Source organism: Euprymna scolopes, chromosome 5 (genome assembly GCF_053919585.1).
Source record: "Euprymna scolopes isolate OS-2025 chromosome 5, ASM5391958v1, whole genome shotgun sequence".
NCBI lineage: Eukaryota > Metazoa > Mollusca > Cephalopoda > Sepiida > Sepiolidae > Euprymna > Euprymna scolopes.
The window spans coordinates 165116581-165142570 of record NC_136486.1 but is presented as its reverse complement, the minus strand read 5'-3'; the positions used below and the strand labels follow the sequence as shown (position 1 = coordinate 165142570).

Genomic DNA, 25990 nt, shown 5'->3' with positions numbered 1-25990 from the left:
AGACATGGCAATGCTCATGATGTGCCTGTTCCAACTCATGTTCCTTGTGAACGTTAAGCCAAGGAGTTTAAAGAAAGTTCTTCCAAGTAATGTATTACTAGCCATAACTATTGGTGATTGAGAAGGTTTCTTGTAGTTATTGAAGGAAACGAGCTTAGTCTTGGCAGCATTGAAGGTGGCCATCCATTTTTGTCCCCATTCCACTACAGATTGGAGATCTTCTTCTAGTGTTTCTGCCATTGCCTTAGATATGTGTTCATTCATTTTCCTCTCGTGCCTGTTATAGAGCGTGATGTCATCAGCAAATATACCCATCTCAAAGTCAATTTTATCAGGGAGGCCATTTATGAATATTAGGAATTATAAAGGTCCAAGGCTCAACCCCTGAGGTACACCTGCATTTATATCATACTGTTTAGATGTACAACCATCGAGGACAACCTGGATTCTTCTCTTATTTAAGAAGGATATATATATATATATATATATATATATATATATATATATTCAAGAATGTCTGATTGAACACGAAAGAGTTATTCTTTTTACCAATTTTTGGGGATATCTTTTCAATTCGCCGAGCAGTCTAATTTATTTCAGTTGGCATGTTGTATATTATGGCGCCCAAATGTTGTTCAGCCATATTTTTCTCAAGCGCTAATAAACAATAATTTTCCGAATAAAATTGTCGACAAGCACATAAAACTCCATTTAAATTTACTTCACAATAAAAACATAAACCCTAACCCTAACAAAAATGACACCATTAAAGTATATTATAAAAACCAACTACACACTAGCTACTAAACAGACGAAAAAATAATAATAAACCTAATTAAAAAACACATTAGACCCACTGACCAGAGCAAAAGGAACAAGCTATTAATATATTCTACTAAATTTAATAATTAAAAACAATATTAATACTAACACAACACTAAACCAAACTAATCTAGTGTATGAATTTATTTACGCCTTTGAAGAATGTCTACGAACCCACTGTAAAAACTCACAACACATACATAAGCCACACCACAATAACACTCTCCCGACAACTAACCTATCATTTAGCTAATAATAGCGCTATAAAATAACACCTAACATTCCATGATTAAAACCTACAGTCGTCCGACATTATAAATATCTTAATTAACAATACTAAAATTCGATACCTTAACAATTGCACACGAAGACTAAAATTACTAGAAGCCAAACTAATTAAAAAAAACTACAGCCCCTTATTAACCGGATCTCATTTAATACCGGGACAAATATACTAACCGTATTCAATTACTAACAAGAAACTAAATGAATAAAATAAAAAATAAGAAAATCGAAATTAAAAATGAATATAATTCGCCCCTACCCATCCTGCACCCACCTTTACAAATAATAAAATAAAACATTAATAAAAAAAACTTACTATAAATACACCAAGTTTCAAAGAAAAAGAACACAACAACAACAACAACAATCGCTCCTGATGACGATCAGATGCACCGATAGAAAGCGCTTGAAAAGAATATGACTGAACAACAACTTTTGGGCGCTATAATATACAACAAGCCAGCTGAAATAAAAAAAAAAACCGCTCGGCGAATTGAAAAGATATAAAAAAGAAATCGGAAAAAAGAATAACTCTATCATGTTCAATCAGACGTGCTTGAATAATGACTTGCTGCCAATATATATATATATATGATGATGATTGCAACGTCTTGTCAGACGAGTGCCACTCCCTCAGACATTTAAAGTCCATGAGCCCAAATGTCTGAGGGAGTATCTATACAAAGATGATCTTACAGAGTCTTAGCTTTGTACGACAGCTAAGTCTCTCTCTCGATTCAAAATGTTGAGATCCAGCAACAAGCAAGAGCAAGATAGCCAGCAACAAATTAAACTGCAGACCAGCTTAATGCGGGTACTGGTCTTCCGCTTTATGGTTTTTTAAATCAGAGATTTGCTTCTCCTAGAAAGGTTGCCTTCACCACGGCTTACGGGAGCCCTCTCCACTCCAATACACATACACACACACACACACACAATATACACGGTGCTATTTGGCCGTTGACTCAGAAAAAGAGTTCATTCGCCCTTATACACATATATATACACATATATATACATATATATATACATATAACTATTTCATATATATATATATATAAATATATATATATATATATACATATACATATATACATATACACGCACACACACACACACATATATATATATATATATATATATATATATATATATAAGTAACCTTATTGGTGTGTGTTCGAAAAGTTTCTACCAAACTCCTCTCTGAATATTTGGTCGACAGAGTTGAAATTTTATATATAGAGTATTTCGATCTATAGCACACTTTTGATTTTGTTTTGTAAAAATAGCTGCTAAGGGATCAAAATTAGAAATAAACAGCTGAACTAACAGCAAAAGTAAATAAAATTTCTTCTGAGCATGCATACATCTACATTTTTAACTTGAAGTTGCTTAAGTTTTAGCTTTTGTTTATCCATCTGCCGATAGCTCAGTTAGTATTAATGAAGTTTGAAGTGCTAATAAACAACTAAGCCTGGCGGGCTGAATGTTTTCATTTCAATTCCAGCTGATGGCACCAAAATAATTTTTTAACCTTTAAAAATCATTACTGTGTATTTTGGGTACAATATAATAATTAATAGATAAATTGGTCTATAATAATAAATACAAAATCTGCATGAATGAAAAGATCATATTTAACGTATATTATGACTGGATACCGCTGGGCGGTATATATATATATATATATGTATATATATATATACTAGCAGAAGTACTCGTCGTTGACTGGGTTCAAAAACAGCCTACAAAAAAATGGACTGTGATTGATGAAAGTATGATAGGTTATGAAAAGGAGGGGGTTGCAAAGAGATAGGTTTTGATACTCAAAAATTTTACCCTAAGCAAAATATGATGAAAGTAAAGATAATTTTCGCGAAAATATATTTTTTTATATCAACTTTGTTTCCATTCGTAGCCAAGAGTGACCAACAAAACGATGTTTCCTTACAAAGAGAAAATGTTATATATATATATATATATATATATATATATATATATATATATATATATATATATATATATATATATATATATATACAAGAAATAAATGTTATTATAGTCAATAAAAGTTACTTTTATGGTAGAGAAGTTCATTGGTTTGTATTTTTAAGTAGTTTGTAAAATTATTTTTTTTAATTCACGAACCGGTTAAAAACAAAAAATCAAAATGGCAGCGACTTTGAAATGGAGAGCCCCGTTTTTAATTTGAAGGAGGGGCACCTGAGCATTCTGTGTTAACAACTTAAGAGTGTTCCGTCAACATAAGAAATATTTATAAACATATTTATTGTTTTCCGTTATTTTGTGCTTGAGGAATATTCGATTATGGCATGTGTAGTTTATATAAAAATTTATTTAAGTAGTTATCGGTCAAATTTCGTTTTAATTTCGGTTTGCTGAAATTATTTCAAGTAATGAGAATTAAAAACTATTTCAAAACAAAAAAAAAACATGAACTGAACTTTTATTGACTATGGTAACATTTATTTCTTGTATATTTATTTTTTGAGGTAGTCGTTTGTTGGCTTTTCTGCTAACCACTCTTACTAAATAATATCGACGAAATATCGAAAAACAAAGAAACAAAAACAGTTTTGAAAAATAATGAAGCTTTACTTTAGTAAAATAATCCGAAATAGCAAAATGGGATATTAAAAAAGTAAACACGTAATTACTTTAGTTTTTTAAAGCAAAGAATCGATATAAATATGAATAAGAAGAAAATGGCACCCTTTTAAAGCAGAACAGCTTCGTTTCAGTTTTACAGTATTGAACGGTGTAGTATTGCACCATCGGATTCAATGTTGTACTATTGTAATGTAAAGAACACACAGAAATGGTTGTAATCAACTGAATTCCTTCTAGTATACTGACAAAAAAAGCTTGAACAGATATATAAATAAATAAAAACAAAAAGGTTATGGACATGTTTTTAAAAAGACACGTAATCAGGTGAGCCGGATTTGTTCCTTCTTTTGACACGATAACAAGTAACGTTCTTATTTTTTATTATTTATCTATTTTCGAAAGAGTGCCAGGTGCAAATGGAGAAGGAAAAGAACAGATTTATGCAAAATTTGTGTCGAGAATTGTCTAAAGTTCTGGCTTTTTATTTTTGCTTTCACTTTAATAAGAATGTGATTTTATGAGGTGAATTTATTCGACAAAATATGATTCAACTCAAAAAAATAAATAAAAGCTAACGTGAATTAAGATTAAAGTTAATGTGTTATTGGGGACCCTCACCCCTTTTAAAAACCTTGTTAAACTTTATGACATATTTCCATTCTATGGAGGTCAGGCGCGAACGAACACCCAATAATTTTATTATACCATATTTCTTCAAACTGAAACATAATTATCAAAGTATGCTTACGCAGATAGATATGAAAAGTCTTTGTTAAAGTTTGTGCCATATTTCCATGGAGTACAGGCGCGAACGCAGACCCCGCAATTTTATTATACCATCCTATTTAAGTTGAAACATACTCATCAAAATATTCTTATGTACATCTATATCAAAACCTCTTGCAAACGTTTTTTTTTTCATTTTTTATTTCCATACTTTGGGAGCAGACCCCACAATTTTTATGAACTATCGTTCTGCCAGATCAAACATACCCATTCTTGATCCTCGATACATCTATCATTATATGTAATCAGTTTTTTAAAATAGTCAACCATATAGGAGCCTATTCATGACCAGACACGCACCCACATACGTCTAGCTTTATATATATATATATATATATATATATATATATATATATATATATATATATATATATATATATATGTACATTTCTGATTTTTTCAGAACTTACGTGTTTCTTTTTTCTTTAGCGTTAGATGTTTCAGGGTCGCCTGATGGAAGTCTTATTGATTGAAATAGATGGCTGTTTGTAGCGACCAAATGTAACTGTTTACCTTCTAATAAATAATATATATATATATATATATATATATATATATACTTTCTTTTTAAACAAATAAATATATATCTGACCCTACATATATCCTACATACATCTACATCTAGTAAATAATAGAAGTATTTGTATGGCAATGTAGCTACACATGCTTCTGTGCTTCATCTCCATATGAAATCATCATGTATAGAATTTGTGTAACCGGGCGTTTTTATAAGTACAGCTACCTAACCAATCAGATTCGGCATTATTCCCTTCCATGGGTTAATGTTTTCATTAGCCAATCGCAGGGCTTCTCATAAACAAAGGTTTGGCATACTTTTACTTTCTCTTCTTTGGTCTATTAGGGTGATTCACCCTTTTTTGAATGTGTCATATAGGTGACGTTATTTTAACACGTTTGTGCTTGGAATAGTTTTTTCTGCTTTAAGTGTTTATTTAATTTAGTTTATTTTAAGTTTCTTAAGTTTTAATCAAATTTAATTATTTTATTTCATTTTACTTTTCTCATGTATAAAGTAAAGTTTATCCAGTTTTTTGCTATTTCAGTATAATAGGTTTTGGGGTCTTTAATGTTTAGAACTTCAAAGTTTTTATTTAGACATAATCTACAAGGTCTGTGTAAATTTCTATGTTGTACAATTTGACGGAAGGAAATACTGAAATGCGATACATAAACTATTATATCTCCTTATAACATTTTATGTGGATACATGAACTAATAATACACCTATCCATATAATATAGTTTTAGTTCTTGGCTGTTTATTTGTTCACAAACTCCTTTTAGGGTTTTAGAGATAGGATTATATCTATTCTTGGAGTACATTATTCCGTGTACTTGGATAAGTAAATTTCATTTTGATCAAAGGGAGTACATCATTACCATGTGCTCTTTGTTCACATTTGACTCTAAAAAAACAACCTATACTGAAAATAGCAATTAGTCCTCTTTTGTCAGAAACACTGCTTATGGAATATGAGGAGTATCGGACAAGATAGGGGAAAGTGAAGCCAACGTTTTGTCCTATGCTTAGTACAAGTCAGATCTATTACTTTTACTTACACTGCAATACAATTGGGAAATGTTTAAAGCGCACCTTGGACAAAATAACACCTTTTATTCCATGAATCGTTTCTAATGAGTATTAAATACATTAGGAAAGTTTGATATGACATAAAATGGACAAGCAAAACAAAACCAAATGTAAAAATGTATTTCAAAGTTTCAAACCCTTCTGCCCTCCTTTGATAAGGAAGTTTCCTTTTGATGGCAGGTGGTGAGATCTGAAAATGATATCAGAATAAGCGGAAATTGAACCCTGCAGATAAGTTTTAAAGAACAATAGATTTAAATCGAATGTCTAGTTAAATTGTTGATTCTGTTAAAATATTCATTAAATACAAATTTGGCTGGAAACTATTCACATTCTTAGAAAGAATGCATAATAAAAATATCGGTTACAGAATTAGACAAGTAGGTTAAATTCCTTTGTAAAACAACAAAGAGAATGGGAAATTTCCTGGTCGTCAGAAATGGTTTCAAAACGTGCAAATTGCGCATGTATGAAACACGTGAGTTGTGGTCACGTTGACCAGACATACGTGTGATTTCTTAATATAGGAAAGAGTTCGAAGTTAATTAGAAGAGAATCAGATAAATCAGTGGGAAGAAGCAGAGAGGTTCAGACCGATTCTCAGTTAGAGTCAATGCACCCTCTAGGAAGCAAGAGGTTTTAGAGATAACCATGTAAACAACTTTGAATCCCTGAAATACAGAATCATGTCCGACCGGTCGAAGAAGAATAAACTATCATCATGTGTTTTTATTACTGCGTTTTCGAGTTATGTTTTCAACGAAAAAGGTAATGTGTTTATATATATATATATATATATATATATATGTACAACTGTCAATGTAAATGTTAAAGGCATTTCTTGGTCTATCTATCTATATATCAAATCTCCTCTTATTGTGTATTACATGCCGTCGGCTCTCTTGTATTAACATGTACCCTGTCTCTTATATATACAGAACTGTCTCTCTCTTTATAGATACGCGATATATCTGCACACAACATGAACCTCTAAGACTCTCTTACTAATAAGACAGTATATCTCAAACAACAAATTGAAATTTGAATTGCTTTTTTTCTTCCCCTTTATCTAAAGTCAACTAAATTTTACCTATTTTATATAATATTTGTGCATTTTTTGAGATGATGATTGATAAAATGTATTATTTAGATTCTTTGGACTACTGTTCTCACCTTGGGTGTTATTTTCCTAATGTTCTCAAATCGATATGAATTAATACGAAAATAGAAACAACACGATTCCTTTTCCATTCCATAAACACATCACATGTTTTGAATTCTAAGGACACTGGTTCGTTTGAAAAAAAAATTCTTTAACCCATTCACCAATAAGAGCTATTGTCAAGATACACCTGAAGCAGGCTGGATATTACATCGGTCGAAACGTTGTAATAATAACATAAAAGTTGAGAGCAGTAATCCGAACAATCCAAATAATGTTTTTATCTACTTTATTCATAATTCTTTTATTTATTTATAATTATTTTCTTTTGTATTGTTTCCTCTTCCAAAATTTAACATTACTCTAAATGATAATTAAATGATAAGCTCTGTCTCTACTAATATATATAAGAAACTGTGTGTGTGTGTGTGTGTGTGTGAGAGAGAGAGAGAGAGAGAGAGAGAGAGAGAGAGAGAGAGAGAGAGAGAGAGAGAGAGAGAATTCCCTATGGACTCGAAAACAGCTGGGCTGATTTTTATAAAATTTCACACGAAGGTACTTCATGTGTCTGGCAGTGTTCTTAGATAGGTTTTGAATTGGAATGTTTTCAATAAGTATCGATAATCAAAATAATCCAGTGAAAAGAAGGAAAAGGCGATTTAACGCCTTACACAGCTTAACATCACAAGTGCATTTGAGAAGTTTTATTACTACACAAGCCGAAAGGTCCGACATATAAAATCAAAAATATGTTATTTGATATAACATGGGCGCATTCGAAATGAATGTTTCTGTTGAGAGCACAATTGAAGCATGATACTTGACTTTTGTATTTTAAACTTTAATTCAAACCATTATATAAAAAATAATTTTATAAAATCAACAGTAGGTTCTCTACAGTGCAATGTAGACTACAATGTATTGTGAACTAAGTCACTGCAAAAGGCATGTGAGCTTCCTCCCGGTGCACCTCGCTGAGTCCCCAACTAGAGCAGGCAATCGATTTGATTAAAAAATGGGCGATTTCACTGATTTCGATGACAATAAAAATATGGAAGTAGGAAACATTTGTGGATCATCATTCAATCCCGGGCAATGTCGGGTCACCCTGCTAGTAATTTTTACAGCAAATCATTTTTTAATTTTGTGTTTATTTCTTTCTGGCTGCTGAAGAGTATATTTATAAAATTTAGACTCAGTGATCTGTGCCCCCCTTCAACGAATTTTTTCTTCCTATTTTTTATTTGGGTCTCTCTCTCTCTCTCTCTCTCTCTCTCTCTCTCTCTCTCTCTCTCTCTATATATATATATATATATATATATATATATATATATATATATATATATATATATATATATTTCTCTTTCTTTTGTTTTGCAGAGTAAATTTTGATTCCACGTTTATAACTTTATTGATAATTCAAGTGTATTTTCTGAATGGTGTATTTGGCAATACATTTTCTTTGCAACCAATAATCAACTTGCAGCCAATTTTATTGTCTCTTTTCAAAAGTCTATTATATAGTATTTGTTTTGTGCGAAGTTCTACAATTCTCTGTTAGAATGAATCCTACACACTTGATTTATGCTCTTCCATTAAAACAACAAAATAACAAATGATGCGATTATTAATATATTTAAAATTGTTTCCAAGTTTGTTCACTTCTTTTAATGCATTTTCTTTGCTTTTCCTGCCTTTTTTTTCTGAAGAGCTCCACATTCCGTTGAACAAGAGAAGAAAAAATACAGAAAATAAAAGAGAACAAAACAGAAACACTTTTATCAAACCGAAACTTCGTTTGGAATTGGTTAGTTTTAGGTTTTACTTTTTATCTTACTTGCAAAATCTTTCATCATTTGTTTTTAAAAAAATGTAGAAATCCAAGAATTTATTTATATAAATGTTTTCAGCCATTAATATCAGAATTTATTTTTAAAAAAGAAATTTTTTTATTCACATTAAAAGTGAAACTCGGGTTTCAGTTATTTTACTTACCTCCTTTTCAGGAGGTTAGACACAAGGTCAAGTGTAGGTCCAATGAATTGAATATGTTCCTATGCAACTGGGCTCGAACTTGGCACCCCCAGGCTTTCAGTCCGTGTTGTTAACCAATTAGCCATCAATTTAATTTTTTTAACGTTTTCTCCCCAACCATACTTTCTTTTAATGTTAAATGCTTTTCCTTAGTTCATTTATAAAGAAGGAAAACTCTGGACTGGGATCAATATGTAGTATCTGTTTTGTCCTTTGTCGAAGGAGGAGAAATCCTTCTTGACTGGAGTAATTTGTATTTTTGTTCCATTCAGTGTGTCGCTTTTTGGGGAGCTACATACCACTCTACATAAAAACCGATCTTCTGGCTTTGCTCTCGTGGGGAGGCAAGTAAATAGAAACTCTACTGGAACACCATCCATCTCCACTTATTCAGCATCCAGTGATGATGTCAGCACTTATTAAAGACTGAAGATTTCTTTCTGCAAACTCACTTCTGAAATATTTTCCCCTCTTTATATCTCACTCGTCAGACCACTGCCAGAGTCTCTGTTCCATATCTAACTCGTCATGTCCAGCATTTGAAGATTGGCTACTTGAATGGTGCAGCATATAAAGGATCTATGAAAGCCGATTCAAGAAACCTTTTCTTTACAACTGGGCCACAGCGGGCGTCCCTGCTAACTTAGATAAATAATTTTGCAGTTTTAACAACAAAGTTACCATAATATCAGACCGTTTCCAATATACGCTGAACATCTACAGAATGCCAACATCAATATATTACATATGAATGAATCCCCTGTGGAATTTCCACAGGTCCCGATAGTTAAACATAAAGACATTTGTACTTAAAATATATAGAGTTCTTTATTCATTTAAAGATATATGCTTCAGGCAGAGACGGAAAGAGGAAGAGGGAGTTTTTTTAAAACTTTAGTTTTTTAAATGATTTTTCTGATCTGCTTTCTAATAAAACTCTTCTTGAACTTGTTAAAAAGCAAAACCTAAATTCAAGACTGATACCTGCATGCTATGTGCCCCTCTTTATTTGTCTCCCTACGAGAGTATAGTTTGACACGAGTTCGTTTATAACGTTAGAAAAATCCAGCTACCCTCAAAAAGGCAATCTAGATTGGTACAAAAATATTGTCTCAATCTAGTTCTCTTCTACTAACCAGGGAAAGAAAAGATGAACAGATACTACACTTTGCTCCTAACCAAAAATCCAACATGCTATGCAATCACATGGTTTCTTCCATGCATATTACAGTTGAACACTAATCCCTGTTACGTATAAATCTGACCATGGTTATCTGGTTCACAAGATCCAAACACAAGACAAGTTGTTGGCCCATTCACCATCGGTGACCACTGCTCAAATAGAGAACGGCTGATTGACTTTGCTGCTGCAAACTGGCTCACTGTGTCTCACACTCGATTCCAGCACCCCTTGTGGCACCTAATGACTTGGTACTCGAATGATGGTGTCACTAGAAACCATATTGATCACATTCTGCTCAAATCCCACTGGGCCTCAAATGTCCTGGACTGTCCTGCATTCTGGGGAGTCAGAACAGGCAATAAACATGATGATGTTATGGTTCAGTCAAAGCTGCGCTTTCGCATGAAAGCCAACCCACTATCTAACCACCCTGTTAAATACGATATCTTGCAACTCAGATGCCAGTAAATCAAAGCCGAGTTCCAGCTTCAGTTATCAAATCGCTTTTCCGGTCTCCAAGCAGCTCAACCAATTGAGTACTCAGTGGAAGACTGCTGGCAGTTATTCAAAACCAGCATTAACAAAATCGGCCCACAGATACTTGGTAAAACCAGATGGTGAGCAAAGGACTGGATCTTTTGCTGCACCATAGAACTTGCCAATCAAACCAAACAAGCTCACTGCTTGAAGAACAACGACTTCTGCCGATTGCGTTGCGAGACTGCCCGTTCTATGAAGACTGATCTCAATACCTACTGGCGAAATGTTGCAAGAGATGGAGCAAGCTGCTTTAGTTGGAGAGTCCTATAAACTTTACCAAACCCTTAAAATGACAAATAAAGGAAACAGTAACCTAGGTGAAATGTTGCTGGATATGAATGGAACCCATATTTCCCAAATGGCAGACCACACGATACATTGGAAACAATATTTCGAAACATTATTGAACCACACTCCTCCCTCTAAACGTCCTCACTAACAAACTTCCCAGAGTATGATACCAACTGCGATATGCCAACAGGAGAAAAGATACGAGATATTATCAAATAACTAAAAAATAACAAAACTGTAGGAGAGAACGCACTTCCAGCAGAGTTGGCCAACCTTATGGCCAGTTATCTACACCCAATTCTCAACACTATGTGGTACTCTGAACAACTACTTCAGGATGGTGTAATGGAAAACTCCTCTCCTTTTACAAAAAGGCGACTGTCGCGATTGCCGTAGTTATAGAGGCATTTGCTTGATTGATGTCGCCTCTGAAATTTTCTCAATTATACTTCTGCGTCGTATCCAGAATATCTGAGATTGCTGAACCCGACTAAACCAATCAAGATTTCATAGAAACAGAGGATGTACAGATCAAATTTTCTCCCTCAGGCGAATTTTAGAACAGTGGTGTGCCTATCAGCAATCTATCGGCATCTGCTTCATTGATTTCACCACAGTCTTTGACTTGGTAGATTGCAGAAGCCTCTTGGGCATAATGCGTCATGATGGCTTCATGGTCAAGCTTCTCAACCTCATCAAGGCATACTACATGCAAACCCGAACTAGAGTAAGGTGCTACGGGAAAGAATCTGATTCCTTCATTGTCCAAACAGGTGTCCTCCAACGATGTGTGCTCTCCCCCATCCTGTTCAACTACATCATCCACTGGATCCTAGAGAAGAGCTTGGCTGGCTTTGCTGGTGTCAGAGTAGGCCATGACTGTTCCATCACCGATCTCGACCTTGCTGATGACGTTGCGATCCTTGGTGAGTCCTACATGGAGGTCCAGCACGCACTCGACAAGGTCAGTCACATGACCAAAATGGTTAAAATGAGAATCAATGCTTCTAAGACGAAAATCCTCTCTGGTAACATTCCCCCACCTGACCGACCTGGTAATTTGGCCATGTGCTGCACCGACTTACAATTGGTGGCTCTCAATGCACCCACTGGTTGGAAGAAGCGTCAGAGGACCACTTTAAGACTTGACTTGCAACAGTAAAAGGCTATATGGAGATCATGTCTGGTCCTTGTGTTTTTAGTGTCCGTCAATGGAACCATGAATAGCAGGATCTTGCCGTTGACCCTGTTACTGACTGACGAGGGTGTATGACTTTGACATGAGATGTGGTTAAACCATTGGAGCCAGCTCAACCCATGCTGCTACAGGTGCAGGTAGGTAGGTCATCTGGATAAGGGTTGAACGGCTCAAAACTTTCTTAATAAAACAACTCTAATATTGTTTCCAATCGTTTGGCCAATACTTTGACTGATGATCGTTTAAGAATATAATGTGGTTTGGAAATGATTCTTGGGCCACTTCTAATACCTTTGAGAAAAGTATTACCATCTCTTCTTCAGCTGAGGATGAAATAGTAGGGCAGACTTTTTACTACAGTATATACTTTATACTGCTTGTTAATGTTCAAAGGCCACTTGAGTATGAGTTATGTAAACGTGTGTCTATATGTATTCACTACACAGGCTGTGATCGTCCACTCGTTGTGCTGATCTTCTTGGCAACATTTTCTGTTTGTTTGTATGTCTGTACATATTTTGAATTTTTTTAGGAAACGAATATCTCAACTTCTTTTACAAATGAAAAATATTGCATTTTTACTAAATAATCAATCTAAATGAATAATTGAAAATGTTTCTTTTCCTTCAAAACATGTCAGTTTTATACCGTGAATATACCCATTCTTAAACTGTCTCAGACAAAATTCGATATGACTCATTTGCATATGTACTTTTAAAAAAAAAATTCTAATTGATTAATATTATATAATATACATTTATAATTGGTCTTAATGAATACCATTATATATACGCAATAATTTCATCTACAATACATTTATTATAATTATCAATGCAATTAATTAAAGAGATTTTATTTTAAAAAAGAGCACTTAAAAAAACTTTTAGCATTTCATTTTCAAGGGAGATAATTACATGAAAACTTCCGGTGTTAAATGGCACTGATATTGTGGAGAAAAAAGTTAGGTCCGGAAGGTCTAGTCTATATCATATTTTACTTTGTATGTTTCTCTGTCTATTCCACTTGTTCTTGGAAACTACTGAGCTGACCTGACTAAAATTTTGTATGGATCTTGATTATGATAAGGTGCAGCAAATTAAGTATTATGCCTTACATTTCGATACAGACTTGAAGATTGTTAGGGATTAGTCATCACAATACCAATTTTATTCTAGAAGTTTTCTTGGAAATTACTGGACCGATTTGGCTGAAATTTTGTATAGATCTTGGTTATGATAAGGTGTAGCGAATTAAATATTATGGTATCTATTCAATACTGACTTAGAGATTAATAGAGATTAGTCATCACAATACCAATTTTATTCCAGAAGTTTTCTTGAAAACTACTGGACCGATCTGCCTGAAATTTTGTATGGGTCTTTGCTATAAGGTGAAGTCAATTACGCATTATGGTATCAGTCCGATGCATAGTTAGGGATTAATAGGCATTCATATTTAATGCAAAAATGACAAAAAATTAAATCATATTCAACCATCAAGTTGGCACAAAGCTCTCATTCAATTCAACGGGCTATAACTTTTGTCTGTTTTTAACGAGAAAAAATTCTACTCTAATATATCAGAACCAATGCTTTCATCAAGTGGTTATATTTTCTTGATGTTTTTATGTATTTTATACCTACAGGATTGTTAAATTTTTTATAGAATGAACTAGTCATGCAGTGACTCACAATTACGTTTGCTTCTAATGGAATTATTTTTCTGCAAGTGAATATATATGTGTATACGTATGTACATATGCATGTAGGTGTACATGCGTGTGTTTGTTGCATATTTTGTATTTTGTGAATTGCATGATTTTCACATCTTGTATGAGTTGTATGGTCTGTTATGCTATTATTGTTTTTTTTATTTATTTTGTATTTTTCTTTACTTATTTTTATCATGAAAAATAAATAAGTTAGACGCAAAATACATTATAGGTTTATCACTATGTCCTTTTACGTTTGCATTTTTGTACTTGAAAAAATAACAAATACATTTATTATTTTTAATAATCTATAACATAATTCTGCCTGTCTGTCTGTCTGTTCCACTTTTCCTCAGAAACTACTGAGCTGATTATTATGAAGAATAGATAAATCAGAATATAAGCCTGAAGAATACGTTATAGGTTTACCACTACTCCCACTTACATTGGTATTTTTTATTTTACAAAAATTGTAAATACGTTTATATTTCTCTTAGCCTGTCCATTTGTATGTTCTTTTTTTTGGGGGGGGGACTGGCTGAAATTTTGTATAGATATTTGCTATGATAAAGTGCAGCGAACAAAGTATTATGGTGTCCGTTTGAGGCCCAGTTACGGATTAATAGGGATTAATACAAAAAAATGAGCACATACTCAGCAATCAATTTGGCATAACGTACTTATTCTAAGTCACGGACTATAATTTTTGTGCGTTTTTAGCGGGCAAAGAGTTTATTATTATTATTGGCTCACATGGAGCTTTCACACAAGTCAACAAACGATCTGATTGGAAACCTGTGGTGTTCTCTGGAAGCTGAGTGACAACAAGCCTCCCCAAACGTCCAGCTCTCTCCACCTCCTTCGGCAGCATTTGCAAATGAATTTGCATCATCGCAACAGCTGCTTAACATTGATTTATCGCTGGCAGTGGCCATTGGTTTATACTGGAATTTGAGTGGCACAGCCTCCCCAAGGTCCCAGTTCTCTTTGCGCTTGTCCAGCCGAGGTCTGATTGGCGCTCGCTCCTCGGTCCTTCAGTCCTTATTGACCCTTCTCGGCCCTTTGATATCATTTATTTGGGGGAGGAACGGTGATGAAACAATGGGGGGATTTATGATGGGGGGAAGGTGTAGAACTTGTAAATATGCAGTTTCGGTGTTCTTTATTCCCTGTAATGCTTATTCGTTATATTGTCTTGTATTATTCTCCGCATTCAAGGGTTTTCCTTAATATTTCAGTCATTTTCATTATCGTTAGTCGTTGTACTTTTGCAGTTATTCCTCCGATTCCAATTTCTGGCATTCTTTTTTCAAAGTTTTTCGGAATTGTTCCTAGTGCTCCTACTATTATCGGTACTATTTGATTTTCTTCATCATCCAAATCCCTTTTAACTCTCTGGCTAGCTCTGTGTATTTGCTTCGTTTCTCCTTTTCTTTCATACTCACCCTGTGGTCAGCAAAGTCTACGATTTGACAGGATTTTTCTTTCTTGTTAATTATCTGGTCTTCTTGCTTGGATGGGTTTATTTGTCTGTATGTCCATGTCCCATAGGATTTTGTGGTTCTAGTTTTCGAGTGCTGTTGCGGGTTTATGCTTGTATCATTTGTCTGTACGCTCAAAATGCAGTCGTTTACACAATTCCCAGTGTACCATCCTCCCCACTTGGTCATGTCTGTTTTTGTATTCCTTTTGGCAAGTTTGCTGCATTCACTTACTATATGGTTTATCGTTTCGTCTCTTTGACCACAGTCTGCATTTGCTGTTTTCTTGTGTTTTATCGATCCTTGCTTTGATATGATTGGTTCTTATCGAGTTATCTTGTGCTACAGTTATTAGAGATTCTGTTTCTCGGTTTATATGTCCTTTTCGCATCCATGTCCAGGTGTTTTCGTTATTCTCATCTTTTGTCATTCTTATGAATCTTCTGTGGAGTTGTTTATCTTCCCATTTCTCTTTTCTCGTTTTGTCGTTTGTTTCTCTGTTTTCTGTTTTGTTTTTTTGAGTGTCTCTCGCTGCCATAATTATCCTTTCAGTGTTTTGCATTATGTATTTTTCTAGTTGTTTTTTTTGTGTCCTTCACACAGTCTTCTATACAGATCAGTCCTCTCCCGCCATCTTTCCTTTTCACGTAGAGTCTGTCAGTATCGTCCTATGGGTGTAGTGCATTATGCATGGTCATGAGTTTCCTGGTTTTCTAGTAGAGTTGTCTCAGTTCTTCTTTTGTCCACCCTATAAACGGTCCAGAATATCTTACTAGTGATACTGCCCATGTATTAATACCTTTTATTAGGTTTCTGCTATATAATTTCGTTTCCAGGAGTTTTCTTGTTCTCTTGAGATATTCCTTTCCAATTTTCTCTTTCATTTCTGTTGCTCTGATGGTGCCCGCTTCCAGAATTCCCAAGTATTTATAGTCGTCTTGTTTCCCTATTGCTCTCATTTCTGTTTGGTTGGGTAGTTCCATGCCTTCTGTCGTTTCCAGTTTTCCCTTTCTTATAACTAGTTGTGCGCACTTTTCCATTCCAAATTATTATTATTATTGTAGTAGTAGTAGTAGTAGTAGTAGTAGTATAGTGATAATCGTAGTAGTTTTAGTTGTAGAAGGAGGACTGTGTTAGGTGGTTTCTTTTAATATTTATAAACTAAATGTTTCTAACTTGTTCCAAACTCATATTGCATATTTTATGCTTATATTATAATTAATTAGTTGTTGCTGTTTCTAATTCTTCGATTATCTGTTCAGATTTGCAGAGGACTTGTCAACAAGTGCCAATGATATGCGAAACTTTAAGAAAACATTTAAAAGTTTACTTGCCAAATCAAGTCAACTGGTTAGACTGGAGGGGAAGTGTTACTAGGAGTTGGAGAACGTTTGCATTTTACAGGTGCTCGTTAGTATCTTTATATTTTCTTTAACATTCACTTGTTGATTACATATATATATATATATATATATATATATATATATATATATATATATATAAACCCGTGTGTGTGTGTGTGTGTGTGTGTGTTCGTGTGTGTGTGTGTGCGTGCGTGTGTGCTGTAATATGCAAATGATATTAACACAATATTTACACATGCAAACACACATTTGTCATGCATATATTTATACATTTATATTAGAAATAATTGATCAGATATCAAGTTCTTCAATTTTATTCTGTGTGATGTTTTGATTTTCATTTTATGCTATTTTTTTTTTTTAGATTTGAATAAAATATAGATAAATCATTTTATGAAATCTGAATCTGGGTGAGTTTTATTTTCATTTTTTATTTTTTGACAAGTTTTTTTTTATTTAATTTTGAAAATTTCTGATTTTTCAACTGCAATCAGATTCAACTGGAGAAAAACATGAAATTGATTTGTTTAGTGTGCCATTTATATAGCACATCAACCGTTTGGGGTTTATTTAATGCTGAAATCTAATACTCAGTGTAAGCGATGCTTTGTGTATGCAGTGTTGGATTAGACTAGCACGAAACACGTGATATATTATGGAAGACAACAACACGTTTTTTTTTTCAACTTAGAAGTCACCACTTATCAAGGGCAGAATGCCACTCGAGTATACGGGTTAATGAATGTAAGCTGTCAGTTTAGTAATCGTTAATGGTGTAGATTGGGTATAATTTGATTATTTATGGGGACGACTCAACAAGAACTTGTTTGCATTGGATTTGAATATTACTATGTTATATTCAACCAGGAAGCAGACCAGTGTAACAGTATTCCACAGAAGGGCAGTTCTGGGAAAGAAGCTTTGTTCATAGAATCTGCGTTTAGATTTAGGCACAGATAGAAAGTGGGGAAATCGTATATAGTGGTTATAGCTAGTCGAGTGCTTTTGTGAAAATTGGAAAAATGAAAACATTTATTTAAATTTTGTACATCATTTAAGATCATTTTAAAAGACAATAAGAGATATAAAGAAATAAACACTTACAAGTGAACACACACACACACACACACACACACACACACACACACACACACATATATATATATATATATATATATATATATATTTATATATATATATATCTATATATATATATATATATATATATATATATATAATAAAAAATTACAATAAGTTTACCAAGGTAATCAAAATGGTAAACTTAAAATATATTATAAATATTAAAGAGTTAATATTTACAAGTAAAATAAACTCAGCCAGATGTAAAAGCTTAATAAAACCGAAAAGGAAATAGAGCTTATAATATGAACAAATAATTAATAAAATATGTTAAAAGACATCTTGAAAAAGAGTTAAAAACATATTTAAAATTTAAAAAAGGAAGCACAAGATAAGTGGATAGTCTTTAATCCGCGGTGTTTCAAAGAAATACTCTCCTTCTCATCAGAGGGCAGGAATTAGCAAAATGCAGGATTTTTACCCTTCACCGGACTATTCATTCATGTGAAATCTTTTTATCATTTTTCTTTTGCCTCCTGTTCCCCTTACCTCACCCTTTTTTTTAACCAAGTAAGATCTGTGACTTACTTGTAGTTTCATTAAATACTTTTATATGCAAAATCCGATCCTGCATTTTGCTAATTCCTGCCCTCTGATGAGAAGGAGAGTATTTCTTCGAAACTCCGCGGATTGAGGACTATCCACTTATCTTGTGCTTCCTTTTTTAAATTTTAAATATGTTTTTAACTCTTTTTCAAGATGTCTTTTAACATGTTTTATTAATCATTTGTTTATATATATATATATATATATATATATATATATATAAATATATATACACAATTTAAACACTTACAAGTGAACATATATAATCTAAAGCCAGATACGTCCAAAGATGGAGTACTGCTGCCACATCTAGGCTGGAGCTTCAAAAAACAGCCTATCCTGCCTTGATAAAGTACAAAATAGACTTTGTGGCTTAGTGGGGGATGCTCTCTTCTCTCCCCTGCAACCTCTCTCCCACAGAAGAGACGTTGCGAGCCTGCCTTTGTTTTATCGTTATTTCCATGGAAAGTGCTCGTCCGGGCTCCAATCTCTGGTTCCTCCTCGCCAATCCTTCATGATAAACACCCGTCTAGCTAAAACCACTGTCAGTAATTTCCCCCACTCTTTATCTGTGCCTAAATCAAAACGTAGATTCCATGAACATAGCTTTTTTCTGAGAAGTGCACGCCTGTGGAATTCTCTTCCGTTTGCCTGTTTCCCACCTTACTGCAACCACGGCCACCGAGAGTAAGAAGAAGGCCTGTTAACTAAAAGATGCATGCCGGCAATGTAGGTAAGATTTGTCAGACTTTCAGTACTATATGAGGGCCATTTGAAAAAGGGCAATAAAACATTTTTTAAAAGAAAAAGGAACACAGTTCGATTAATACTGAAACTGAACTTTATTCAATATAAAATATAAATATTATCTATGTAAAATTAAGCAATATACAATTTAATACTGCTAAAACTGAATTATGAAGTTAGGAAACAAAGAATTAAAAAACATATTATACACCAACGATGAATAATTTTAAAAGTGAAATCCATCGATAAATAATTTTAAGAATGAAAACAAACGATAAAATACAAAAAATTGAAATCAAACAAATAATTTTAATACAAACAAACAATAAAAGTTACTAGTGCAGAAATATTTTTTAAATTTAATTTAGAGAAAAATCACATGGGTTGAATGTTATTTTTTGGAACTTTAGAGATTATTCGGACTAATGTTCTCATCTTGTGTGTTTATTTCACAACGTTCACTGTCAAAAGTTTTCCCCACTCTTTATCTGTGCCAAAATCCAAACGTAGATTCCATGAACAAAAGCTTCTTTCTTAGAAGTGCACGCCTGTGAAACTCTGTTCCGGTTGCCTGTTTCCCACCTGACTACAACCTGGATATCTTCAAGTCCAATGTGAACAAATTCCTGATGAACCACCCCCTTAAGTAAGACACTTTATCAAATCTCCAACACTAACGTATTGTACACACAATAACCCTTATCCCCGAGTGGCTTCCGGGCCTTGATAAGTGGTTACCTTGTAAAAAAAACAAAAACAAAAAAACTTACAAGTGAACATATATAGAATTTAAACACTTACAAGTTAACAAACATACATAGATATGTGATGAGTGCAACGTCTTGTCAGACGAGTGCCACTCCCGCAGATACTGAAAGTCCATGAGCCCGAAAATGACTTATTCAGTCCTGCCGGCGAATTCACACGCTCAAGCAGATATGACACTGAAGACGGTCACTGGTATACATACATATATATACATGCACGCAGACATACATTTATACACATATATACACATACACACATACATATCACACACATACATATCACACGCATACATACATACATACATACATACATACATACACAATACATAATACACATACATACACATACATATACATACACACATGCAAACATACACAAGACAGTTATTGGCATACATACATACATACATACATATAAATATATACACGCATACATACATATCTATAAACATATGCACATATATACATACACAATGGATAATACACATACATACATATGCATACACATATAGATACATATACGTATACACATATATACATGCATATACACATACATATACGTACACATATACATGCATATACACATACATATACGTACACATATGCAAACATATATACATATACTTACTTACATACACATACATATATATGCATTCATACACATACACACATATATGCACATATACACATACATATATATGCATACATACACATATATATATGCATACATACACATACATGCACACATATATGCATATATACACATGCATACACACATACAAACATATATATATATACATACACACAGAGACATATATGCACACATACATATACACATATATATACATACATATACATACACATGTAAATATATACACATATACATACATATATACACAGGTACATATAATGATGGCAGATCAATTATTATAATGCTTCCAGCATTTCAGGCTACATGCGTCACAACTTTTTCATTGCCACAGGACTATTTTTTTTTATAGACAAATGCCTGAGGGAGTATCTATACAAAGATTATGTTACAGAGTTTTAGCTTTGTACGACAGATTGGTTCAAAATGTTGACATCCAGCAACAAGCAAGAGCAAGATAGCCAGCAACAAGTCAAACTGCAGACCAGCTTAAGGTGGGTACTGGTCTCCCACTTTATGGTTTTTAAATCAGATTTGCTTCTGCTAGAGGGGTTGCCTTCACCACGGCTTATGGAAGCCCTCTCTACCCACATACACATGGAAATAAACACATGCATACATACAGATGTACGCCAACACACATATGCATGTGCACACACATGCAAACATACACACGTAGAGGCACACATATATGCATATACATATATATGCATATATACGTACACATACATATACATGTAAAATACACATTAAGGAACATTCCAAAAGTTATAAATACTCAATGATAAGGACGACGATGATAGTGATGGGTACGATTTAATGAGTTTGACACAAGAAAAAAAACAATCCAATACAAACAATTTGTAGAAGAGACAGTCACTCGTTGAAGTGCTTGTGAAACCTTACTAATTAATAGACGTCGCAATTAGACAAAAATAAAATCCAAACGATCAGCTATTAAAGCGGCTGAGCTGTTTTTGTCCTTTTTCCTTCTTGTCCTTTTTTTTTTAATAAAACGTTTGTCTAAGACTCATACTTCTGCTGTAGATAATGATGATGTTGACAAATTCACACATTATTTTATAAATAAATCGACATACGAATCAAACGAAAACAACAATCCAACTGATATGTATTAAAGATGCTTGGACTTTTTTTTTAATAAAAAGTTTGTTTGAGACTCACACTTGTGCAGTAGATAATAATGATGATGATGTTGACAAATTCATACATTATTTTACAAATAAATTGACGTACGAATCAAACGAAAACAACAATCCAACTGATATGTATTAAAGACCTATACACACACACACACACACACACACACACACACACACACACACACACACATATTATCTAAACATTTATAAGTGAACATTTCAAAATTGAACTTGGATGGATTTGTTTACGAGTTCATGTTCTATGTCATTAATATGAAATTCTTTTTCTCTTGTTCCATAATTTTTCTCTATTCATTCTGGATTCTATTAAATTTTGAAAACGATCTTTCCCTTCAAATAATTGAACACCATAAGGGCTTCCTATCCTTGGAAAGCATTACCATTGAACTACTTCATTGCTAACTACAACTTGATCATCGTCAAAATCAATGTCAACAAATTCTTATCATAAACCTATAAGTAATGAAACCGTTCTTACCATTTATAAGTACTCTCATAGTATTCTTCAATTTTCGATCAACAAAGATTCTGTCTCATATGAGATATAGGCAATGTCAGTTTAAAAGTTAATAAAATGTTGACCAAAATTCTGTTCTAAATTGTCACTTTCTTCGTCGTAATGTTTTATTTATTTTTTATGATTTGAATAAAGTCTAGATCAATCTTTTTTTTCTGAAAATTTAATCATTTTGTTTGAGATGTTATTTTTAGGTCAAAATAAATGAAAAAACACTTTTTTTCTGCAATGAGATTAAACTTTAAAAATATAATAATTGATTTGTTTTATCTATTTCAGTGTGTATCAACTCCTTTTTAACTTATTCCATGTAAAAATACAATTTTCGCATACCCGTTATCTGTAGGAGTGAAATAATTACTAAAATGCAGTTTAATAATATTTACATGATAAAGTTAGTTTGGTAAATTTCCACATAAGATTAAAAATTAGATAGAGTGGAATTTTCCAAATTGGAATCATAAGGGTTACATGTTGTAACAAAGACAGGAAGCTACTACGCTGATTTTTCGAATGGGTAGAGAGGATCTGTCTCTTTCAGCTGAGAAGGAGAGGGTGGGAGAGATAGTCAGAGAGAGAGAGAGAGAGAGAGACAGAGAGACAGAGAGAGATACAGAGAGAGACACAGATCGAGAGAGAGAGAGAGAGAGAGACACACACACACACATATAGGGAGACAGAGACAGAGACAGAGACAGAGAGAGATACAGAGAGAGACAAAGAGAGACAGAGAAACAGATCGAGAGAGAGAGAGACAGAGATAGAGAGAGATACAGAGAGAGAGAGAAAGAGAGAGAGACGGACTGACAGACAGAGACAGAGATAAAGATAGAGAGAGCGAGCAGTGGGGTTGGATGGCTGCTGCTTCTTCTCATGGGGGAGAGGTTGAGTGTTCTATAGGTATATACGTATACTATGTTGTTGTTATGTTGGTCGACCATCGTGTTCCAAGAAGACCATTCGCTTTGGCAACTCATCTGTGTTTTTGGAGGTTGCTACACAACACCGGGCTGGAGACACAGGATCTGGCAAAGGAGGAGCACCGCAAATCCGTAGTTTGAACTATTGCTGTTAATGCTCTGTGACGCCGATCTCTGGCAGTCGCGAACCCCCGGCAACGATCATCCTCAACAGTGACAGTATCTTTGTGGACAATGACTCGCCAGTTTGATCAATCAGTGGCCCAACTTCACACCATTGTTGATTGATCTTAACTGTTCATGTAGCGTTTTTTTTTTCTCGTATGCTATACAGAAACACTAAAACCGCAAAGAGCTTTATAAAACTGGGTTGTATGTTTCAATGCTTTTTTTTTAAAATTTATTTTATAAATAACGTTTATAGAAAATGTTTTGAAAAGAAAAGCAAGGAAAAGGGCGAAGAGAAGATAGAAACTTCAGCCAACACCTCAATACTATGGCTGAAATTCTACCAATTGATTCTGTCGACAAAAGCAATGCATTGTGGTGATTGAAGAACGACTCATTTACTATTTACTTACCGTATTATGAAGATAAACCTTTTTTTTTGCACTCTTAAGGCTATTAGCGTCGATATGTGTTCAACTAAGACAAACGCAGATTTTCATGCCTCATCTGTGGTCAGAGAGGAAAACGTCCAATTCTAATTTCTTTTTAATTCATTTCTTTGCATTATTTGGATTGTTCAAACAACTGTTCTCATTTTAAGCGTTTTTCACACAACGTTTCGGCCAATGTAACCTCCGAATTTCTTTCTGTCGAACTCAGAAATATTTCCGTTCAACATGAAAATCTGCACAGAATTTCGAATTAAACTTTTTATTTAATCCACGGAGGTAGCATTTTCTCGCTCAGTCAGCCATAATTAACAATTATATTCTTAGTATCGCCTCCACAGAGGATTGAACCTCCCAGAAGAGTGTCACTTACAACTGAATCTTACCTAGTACTTTATCTGTTACGCCATGGTCCTTGTATGGAATTACCGATTCTGATTCTTTTAAAATCTTTGAATATTTAGCTATAGATTATTTTGTTTTTTGTTGTTTAATGTTTGGATTCCTCTAAAAATCCGTGTGCATGTATTTTCGCAAACATAAAAATACACTTGTGGGATTGATCAATAGATTTTAGTTTTATCAATAATTTAAAATCAATAAATATTTATCTTTTTATCATTAATACCAGCAATGAAAAAATAAGAAAAAAAAATAAATAAAATAAACGAATCTTTTGTGGAATTGAAAATTAGGGACACATTTTTCTGATTCCGATACACAAAAAACCTCCGATTTTTGTTTCCCCGATTCTGATCAATCGTCCCAACACTTGACGACAACATTAAATTCTTGGTATTACGTTTACTTTCATTACCCGTCCTTAGCTTAAATATAAATCTATCACAAACAATATCCAGCATGTTTACTCTCTCTCTACCTTCATTGTTATATTTCTTTGTTCATATTTTGTTTACGGTAAGGGTTAGGGTTATGGTTGAGGTTGCAATGAAGATTTGAACCAGTTGTTGCATGGAAACAAGTGTCGATAGGTACCGTGTATTTCTATCAAGCAACATCTTGGCAAAACAGAATGCACGTGTTACTGCATATATGCTGTGCTGTATGCAAATGTGCGCAGACTGGCTAGTGACGTGGAAATGCATAAAAGCTGGTACCATGTTGCACGATTGTACGTCACTTGTTGCAGTCAACGTTTTTCTTCCTGTTTTTCTCTCGGTGAAATTTACTCAGGACTAAGCGTATCGTGTGGAGACTTAATATTTTTTTGCTGCAAGCCAACGGAAGAAAGTGGCATGAAAACACCTCTAGGAGATATTAAGATTCCAAAAATATAACATTTGTGAGGGCAAACGTCCCCATCTATACGGGCATAAGTTCATTATGGGGTAGACTGTAGTAAAAATAGTTTTAAAAAGTTATATATAATATAAAGCTGAACGTTTGTGTGTGTCTGGTCAAAAATAGGCTCCTATATGGTTGACTATTATAAGAAACTGATTGCATATAATGATAGAAGATGTATCGAGACACAGAAATGGGTATGTTTGATCTGGCATAATGATGATTCATTAAAATTGTGGGGTCTGCGTACGCGCATGGTCTACAAAGTATGGAAATAAAAAATTTAAAAAAAAAAACGTTTACTAGTGTTTTTGGTATAGATGTACATAAGAATACTTTGATAAGTATGTTTAAACTTAAATAGGAATGGTATAATAAAATTGTGGGGTCTGCGTTCGCGCCTGGCCTCCATAGAATGGAAATAGGCACAAACTTTAATAAAGACTTTTCATATCTATCTGCGTAAGTATACTTTGATAATTATGTTTCAGTTTGAAGAA

The 25990-nt window shown here is 33.7% G+C and overlaps 1 long non-coding RNA gene across 2 annotated transcripts in view; it reads left to right on the top strand.

Annotated features, from left to right (window-relative positions):
* LOC145277107 (uncharacterized) overlaps nucleotides 1-25990 on the top strand; it is a 314963-nt gene that overhangs the window by 92195 nt on the left and 196778 nt on the right. The window contains exon 1 of one of the 2 annotated variants that reach the window (XR_013868111.1): nucleotides 17356-17508. The exons of the other annotated variant lie outside the window; for it this stretch is intronic. This is a non-coding gene — a long non-coding RNA (uncharacterized LOC145277107). Of the gene's footprint in view, nucleotides 1-17355; nucleotides 17509-25990 lie in introns of those variants that run through there. 2 annotated transcript variants of the gene reach the window in all.